Below are 8,549 nucleotides of genomic sequence, written 5' to 3' on the forward strand. Positions count from 1 at the left end.
CTAAGCCATGGCAATACATGCCTTAATCTTGTCGATACCGGAACAACAGAAGGGTGTGAGTTGTAGACTAGTGGTATCAATGATGATCTCTCCTTTCCTTTTGGAGAAATGTCGATCTAAGCTTTGGTGCCGTCGAACTCTTCGCCGATGGCAACTTCACAGGCAGACGTACTACAATTTTCCTTAGCGAATGGGAATCTGGAAAGGTCCATTCGTTCAGAAATTGAGGAATGAATAATACTTGCTCCTCACGTAAGTCTCATCGATTCGTACCCTGCACTCATCACCTGATTTCAATCCCCAATCTTCTTACTCTAATTTGATATTTCATTATTGGCAATTTTGTTTCGTCTGCAGACATCTTCAATTCCATTTTCTTGTGGAAACACTCCTCTTAACAAGCAATTACTGACTATCCTATCTTGCAGTCCGCTGGAAGTCACTTGGAGATCAGCAAACAGTTACACTATATGATGCCGAAGAGGGTAACGGCACTGCGTACAACAACGTCAAGGGCTGGGGGATATGAAAGAGGCCCCGTATATGTGGGAAGTCCGCTTCAAACGATTGCATAAGCTCTTTCCGATGGGACAGAGTTGTTCCCAAGAAAGAGATTATCGCCCCATTCAACCTCATGGCGAGCAGTGCAGCCAACGCCTCAGGCCTCACCTCCATTTCCGAAGAAGTCAACAACAGTACCGAGGTACAGCCCATAGCTGTATCGCTTAACAATTCGAATTCACAAACCGTTGCTGTGGAAACTTCAGATCAACATGTTGCAGGCATCTCGTCTACATTCTCTCAGATGTTCTCTGCAGGAGCTGAAGGTATTGCAGCATCTTCAACTCAATGGTCTGTATCGGTTAATTATTCCTATACGCGAACCAATACTTCGTCCAGGAGCCAGACCAAAATTGTCAATTTGGATATCACTCTAACCGTCAACGCACTCCAAAGACTAGATACAAGGCTACTTTGCTGGTAACGATAGGCCAGCTTCCTGCTACAGAGTATATAATGACAGCTTAATGTTAATATAAGGATCCAATTGCCAATTTACAGATCGATTATGTAAATAATAGAACTGAGGAGATCCGATTCAGTCTTGCTGGTAGCTTGGTATGCAGAACCTTTATGGATATGCAGACTACGCCACTCTAAATTACTTTGGCCCTTTGGGCTCTGCTCAAGTGCTTATGCGCAGACGTGGAGACTGAAGGATTAACTGTCTCGTACTCTCATTTTTCATTGCTTGAATAGTCTTGATTTTGTTCTCTTTGATGGGGATAGTGAACTGTTGAAGTTGAACCACACTGGGAAAGTTGAACATGTGAAATCACCCATACGCTCAATTAGTTATTCCGTATTTTCTGCAATGAATTTTTACCGGATAAGTAATGGTTTGTCGTTGTGTGAAATTGTCTATTCGAGTAACATATTGCATGGCTTTTGCTGGCTTATATGGATGGTAGTTTAAGACCCTCGCCCCCAGACGGCTCCATTAGAGATCTTACAAAGGTCTACCCTCTCCACTGGTTCACATTTAATACACTCATATAAACTTTGACAACACCATAACCACAACCCCCCGATTATTGAGCAAGAATATCCTGATATAGATTTCTATCATTCTAGCGCCTCTTCCACATCAAATTCCTAACTCCCCATCTCGATATCTGATATAATGGCCCCGAAACTTTCAAGTCCGCACCCGGTGTTCTTTCAATTTATAATAGTCCCCTCTCAATCTACTTATCGCTTCCCATCACGGAATGTTCTTTTCGCACACACCACTCTATCTCAAGCCCCCTCAACTCCACTTTCACGCAATACTTATACCGACATACACTTCCTCCTGCTCACGCAAACAGGACATCGAAAACAAAACCAGGTAGCTCGACGAGGAATAAAACTCAAAGGTCTCATTTACATCCGGAATACAAATATCCAGTCTACCAAACTATGTGGAGAGTTTTGAGTCGTCCAAGTTTGGTGTTGAATACATTTGCTGAGATGTTCAATTAAATACTGATGGTGATGATTTTATTATCATCAAGGAGATGTTTCGTATAATGATGATGATTTTATTATCATCAAGGAGAAGTTCCATATAATGGTTATGTAGATACGAGATGGAATAGAGAGACGATAGTACAAGGTCAGATTGATAGTGGTATTAACGATAGTAATAGAGATGAATTAAAAGAATCGACTACACATCTACGCAAATTACTCTATTACTAATACTAATTATCGAATCATTAAATCCTCCTCTAATAAACAGATAAAGAAAGAAATTTAGTATAGATATATACATATATAGAAGCTTTAAGAATAATCTACTCCATCAATAATGTCACGGGGTGACACTAAGCCCTTTCTGTCCTGTCCTATCCTGCTATATATATAAGAATAAAGTAGAACTTCCAATTCTACCTCCTAGTCTTTTAAATGTTTAACTCAGCAATAAAACTTTGAATATTTCTAAAAGTGATCCTATAATATTAAATAAAACTATTCTTGATTATAAATAGAGTTGTATAGGAAGCCTACTTATAGCTTACAGGCCATTAGTCTAGGGGCTAATATATATAAATCCTGTTTGTGTCACGGCGCCAACTATATGATCTGTAGTTGCCTTCGTGCCTCAGGTATAGCATACTAGTGCGTCCTATTTCCTATAAGTAGGGCTTCACTTTTCCATAGCTCTTTTATCTTTATGGTACAATATAAATCTTTACCTATATTTTGATAATTTGTATTATCTTTAAATAAGTTATTACAATTTTATTTCTTATTTTATTTTCAAAGCTTTATTAATACCTTATCCTGATTGTGCTGATTGTATTCACTATTAATCTATTGTATATCCTGTTGTTGATATTTTGAATCTCAAAAAGTATTGAAGATGGGTGAACAAGTATTTGTATTAAAAGCATTTATATCTGGTTTACCTTTGTAGTTCCTTTTCTTGAATTATATTCTCAACTCTGCTAAAGCTGATATTTCTCCTTTTATAAATCTATTCAATAATCCAAATGCTGTATACTTTACTATTGCTCAAATCATATTTGAATCAATCGAATCGATTGTAGGCTTATTATAAATCTAAGCTGTTATTATTTAAGCCCAAGTTATTAATACTTAATCAAAGATTATCGAATTGAAAGATATAATTAAAATATTGAAAATTACTGTTTACAATAATTTGTAAGCTTTATTTTATTATAAATATTTTATTACTTTTGAAAAGTTTAATAATAATAAGTAAGATATTGTAAAGTGTTAAGATTAGTATATAACTTTTTGTAGTGTAGTTAATTGCTATTTAATTGTGAATTACAAAAATGAATTAGAGTTTCAGAAAATCATATTTCTTATTAGTTTATTTTCTAGTTTTGTTTATATAAACAATTAAATATATTTTGATATAATTATAAATAACGCGTATAATTCCAACCTTTAACTTTTTGGATGGTGTATTGTAATAAATATTTGGTATGAATTAAATAAGTAATATCAGATTCTAGATCTTTCACACAAAGCTTCTATAGATTATAATAAATGTAAAATGAAGAAAACCTTATTTGATAACTTTATTATCGAATTCAAATAGTTCGTTATCAATGCAAGAAGATTATTGAATAACAAGTTGCTAATCTTAAATTTAAAGTTTTATAAGAACTAATCAATGTTTCAGTTAATCATCTCAATAAATCTTCTGTCGTTGATATCGATATATAGATAGTTTGATGGTAAGGTATTTATAATGATTTAGAGAAAAAGATTCATCTTGATAATCAATATAGAACTAAGGTACCAACTTTAGTAATCAAAAAAAACCCAATGAAAAGAAGCTTACTATTGCTGTTGTAATACCTATACCTGATTCCTCTGGAGATCCTATACAACTGAATACTGCTTGTCAAGGCTAGTGACTCTTATTACATTATAATAAAGAATAATATCTAGATTTTGGCCTTTATTTTTATTATAAAAAGCCCAGTTATATCAAATTCAATTATAAAGAAAAGCAATGCAACAATACAAAATATAATATCAACTTAGAAATCATACAATACCCCAATTGTTTCTTTACTACAAACCAACATATTCCGAATATCCACCGTTTTCCTATTACCAATTACCATCACAACCCCAAATCTTATCACAACGTTTATAGCCCTACTTACCAGAATACATTCCCGCCTGTTAATCATTTCTCAACTATTGTAGTACCATTTCGATACACCTCTCCAGTCCCTATTAGTAATAGAGATCTGAACGGATTCGTTGAAGGCTCTATATATTTAGATAATAATAAAAATTCAATTCCCCAGCCAAGTATATTAAAAGACTAATTTCGATTTATAATCGCGAATCGAGGTTCTTTATAGAAAGTTTACCTTTGTAAATTAAGAGATCAATTATATCGAGAGATCCTTTATATTTTAAAACAATAAATAACAAATCTTTTAAAATCTCAACAGAAATTTTCCTTACACCTAATATAATTATTTCATTTATTGGCTTAATAGATAATGGAGCTATGGGATATAGGTTTATAGATAGAACTCTTATATCCAAGCTTGGTATCCCTATATATCCCCTCTCTACTACCTGCAACCTGTTATTTACAGATAGAAGGATTTCTGATATTCTATTTCAATATGCACTATTAGATTTACGGATTAATAATCATAAAGAAATTGGCTTATTCTATATTACCAATCTTTTCGACGCGGATTCTATAATTCTCGGTTTTCTATAGCTTCAACACTATAACCCTACTATTAATTAGGCAACAATGACTCTTAAGTTCATATCCATGTACTACTCCAGATATTGCTACCCAGTTAACTCTACTGCAATTGTCATCCCCAATCATAACGATGTGCCGACCCCAGTAGATACAGCACTCAATCCAATACTATATACACTCGTTAGGAAGTCTATTTTGAAGTCTATTTTGAAGAAATCTATTTTAACCCTATATTATATCTTTACCAAAAAAATCATTAACAAAAGTTTCCAGACTCCCTTCTTTTCACCCCAAAACTAATCGATACTTTTGGAATACAATCCTCCGACTCTAGTTGTAGAGAAAAATACTGATAGAAATCTCTACAATATAGATCCTACTAATCCAATACCATCTAATTCAAATTGCCACTATACTCACCAAATCAATGAAAAACAGAGACCCGCGTTAAAATGATACCAAACCGGCCAATTCTGAAACTGGCCCTAGTATGGATTATTGCAGGCTTTAGGATACACAAAAGACCGTCACGAAACCAAAACGTTTTATCCCCATTAAACCCTCTATCGCTATAGAAGCCCTTTGAAGAACCGATTGATACCTTACAAAATATTCGATAGAAAATAAACAATATAAAGTTCCTTACAGCTAATAGCTTTATTCAATTCTATAAAGATCAGAAAGCTTATATCACAAAAGTAACCTGGAATGAATTAGATAGAGCTTGCGAGTTATATTATATAGTAACAAACGATCCTATTCAATTATATCACAATATTATAAAAAGCAATATCAAAAAGTTTATGGAAAAGATTAACTGATTTGTACTATCTATAACAGAGATTCAAAACAAGCTATTACCCTAGCTTCGTAATTTATTCGTTAGGTTCTTACTCTCTTTTATTAATAAACTCTTACTATAATACTTTTGGGATTACAAGATCGAGATTATACCAGATAAAGAGCTTTTGTATAACAAAGGTTGCTCAATATCCCTAACCAAGCTTTAAGTCATTTGTAAATAGCTTAATAATAATCTAAATAAAGAATTCATTTGCAAATCCCATTTTCGATCAATTGTTCTATTCCTTCTAGCTGCAAAGCCTGAGGGGGGTATTCGAATTTGCTAGGACTATTGTGGACTAAATAATATTATTATTAAGAATTGTTATCTATTGCTATTAATCAAAGAAATCCTTAATACTTTATATTATACTAAAGTTTATATTAAATTAGATATTATTGCTATATTCAATAAATTATAGATCACAGAAGGTTATAAATGGAAGACTGCTTTTATAACTCGTTTCAGCTTATTCGAATCTCTGATAATACCTTTCGACCTTTGTAATACTCCTACCTCGTTTTAGAACTATATTAATTATATTCTTTTTGATCTTCTAAATAAGAATTGTATAGCATACCTAAACAATATCTTGATTTATTCTGAGAATATTATAGATTATTGAAAGCAAGTTTGTAAAATCATTCAAAAACTTATTAATACTGGATTACAAATTGATATTGATAAATACAAATTCGAAACGAGAAAAACGAAATACCTTGGCCTAATCATTACTCCTAGTAATATCAAGATGAACCCCAATAAAATTAAGATTATCCTCGAATAGAAATTGTTAATTAAATTAAAAGATTTCCAATGCTTTTTAGAGTTTATTAACTTCTATCAATGCTTTATTTATAACTTTTTTAAAATCATAGAACCTTTAAATTATTTATTGAAAAAAGAGAATATATAGAATTAGATTGCTAATTAAGAGAATACCTTTGAAAACCTGAAGTATATCTTTGTTTCCGTTTTAGTTTTTGCAATGTTTGATTATTATTATTATATAGTTGTCAAAATAAATGCTTCCGATTAGACTATAAGCAGAGTACTCTTTCAATATAACAATAAGGGCCGATTACACTTGGTTATATACTTCTTCTCAAAATACAACATTGCTGAATACAACTACAAAATCTATAATAAGGAATTACTAACTATTATCAAATTCTTAAAAGAATAGAGACCCAAACTATATAAAACTCAAAAGCCATTCAAGATTATTATTGATTATAAGAATCTAGAATATTTTATATCAATAAAGATGTTAAATCAAAGACAAACTAGATAAACTGAATTCCTGGCTGGTTTCAATTTTCGTATTATATACAGATTGGATTTTAAAGCAGTTCGCTTTAATACACTAAATAGAAAAACAGAAGATTGCTCTATACACACCAACCTTAATAACAACCAAATCAAGAATCGCTTATAAACAGTCCTCCCAAAAAGAGTATTCGATATCATTACATTCAAGAATCTTATTCGATAAACAAATAACAATATCGACCTTACTATAGCATCTATAGATATAATCATCCCTGATATTGAAAAGCCGATTAACGATTTTATTGATAAAATATACAAATCATCCGAATTGATTATTATCATACATAAAATACTTCAAAACCCAATTGCTCGCTATTGGCCACTATCGATCCGAAAAAAACCTTCGAATTGCTTTTCAAGACTATAAATTAATCAATAATAAAATTTTCTATTACAATCATCTCTTTATTTCCCCCTCCACTAAGCTTTGTACTCAGATTATATACCAAATACACTCTACTAATCCAGCAGAACATTCTGATCGAATTAAAACTATTAATCTCATTTTCTATATATACTGATAATCTAATATATCAAGAGAAATCGAAACTTATATATAAATCTATCAACTCTATTTTCAAATCAAAGCCTTCTGTTTTACTACATCCGGATTTCTAGAATCTCTATCAATACTATTCTGCCTTTAGTCCGATATCTCCATTGACTATATTATACTGCTATCAATTAGCAAATATTATAATAAAAAGCATCAACATATCATTACAATTATCTACTGCCTAACAAAAATGCATCATTTCATTCCGATTATAAAACTATTCGTAGAGAAGCTCGCCGATCGATTTGTTGAAAAAATCTATTATCTACACAATACATCTGATAATATAATATCTAATAAAGGTTCACAATTTATATTAAAATTCTAAAAGCACTTATCCAAGCATCTATCGATCACTTTGAAACAATCCTCCTCATTCCACTCCAAATCCGATAAACAAACAGAAAGGATCAATATTATAATAGAATAATATCTTCAGGCTTTTATAAATTTCCATCAAAATGACTAATACAATTAACTCCTACTTATAGAGTTTACACTTAATAATACCATTTCAAAGATTATCAGCATATTTTTATTTTTTACTAACTATAGTTTTCATTTACACCTCAACATTGAATTCTTTTCATTTATTCCCCCAAATTTATTATATCAATACAAACACGAATTCTTAAAGGCTAACAAGATTACAGATTGATTTAATATTATCCTAACAAAATTGAAAGCTCTAGCTATTCAATCCATTCAGAGATATAAAGATTATACTAATAAAACTTGCACCGATACCTCTCTATACAAAAAAGGTAACAAAATATAGATTAGTATTAAAAATATGAAAACTAATTGTTTAATAAAAAAAGGTAATAATAAATGGGATGGCTTTTATAAGATTCTAAAAGTTTATAAACGAGTCTGTCTACTTCAGCTCCCTATTAATTTTAAGATCTTTCCAATATTCTATAATTCATTACTCCAACCACTCTATTGCTTATTTGGATTAACCAATCAAAAAGTAATCATAAAACCGAATCCCATTAAAATCAAAACTATATCTTAAAAAGAGATAATGAAACAAATAAGGAAATCGAGCAATA

Source organism: Botrytis sinoallii (assembly GCF_014898435.1).
Source record: "Botrytis sinoallii strain Bc 23 chromosome Unknown BSIN_008, whole genome shotgun sequence".
Taxonomy (NCBI): Eukaryota; Fungi; Ascomycota; class Leotiomycetes; order Helotiales; family Sclerotiniaceae; genus Botrytis; species Botrytis sinoallii.